Source organism: Trichosurus vulpecula, chromosome 3 (assembly GCF_011100635.1).
Source record: "Trichosurus vulpecula isolate mTriVul1 chromosome 3, mTriVul1.pri, whole genome shotgun sequence".
In the NCBI taxonomy this organism is placed as follows: Eukaryota; Metazoa; Chordata; class Mammalia; order Diprotodontia; family Phalangeridae; genus Trichosurus; species Trichosurus vulpecula.
The window spans coordinates 59,000,972-59,001,482 of record NC_050575.1 but is presented as its reverse complement, the minus strand read 5'-3'; positions in this window follow the sequence as shown (position 1 = coordinate 59,001,482).

The window sequence follows — 511 nt, the reverse complement described above, 5'->3', positions numbered from 1 at the left end:
GTTCCCGCCCCCTCTCGTATTCCCCCCGCGCTGGAGGCGCGGCGTGCAGAGAGCGCCTGGCTAGCGGCTGCTCCGGCTCACCCGCCTGCCTCTGCCCGCAGCGCCCGCGCCGCTTGCTGGCTGCCTCTCTCTCCGCGGCGCACGCGCTGCCGCCCGTCTGCGGGGAGTTACCGGCCTGACCAGGCGAGGGAAACTCTGGAAGGGAGCATGGGCTAAGGGCGGCGTGGGGCTTAGGGGCTCCGGCCAAGGACCACTGAGGGAGCCAAGGATGGCTGCATGCTCACTTCCTCATCCCTCCCCTGCCCCGGCCCACCTGGAGGTTTTCCCTGATTTTCCCTGGAGGGAAATGGGTGCCTCGAGCCCACCTAACCAGGGGCTGGAAATCAGGAGACCCGAATTTGAGTCTTACCTGCTACTGAGTCACTGTGTGACCTTAGGCAAGTCACTTCAATCCTTCGCGGCCTCCACTTCCTCCTAGATGATGAATAACATGAGTTCCAAGATTCTTTCC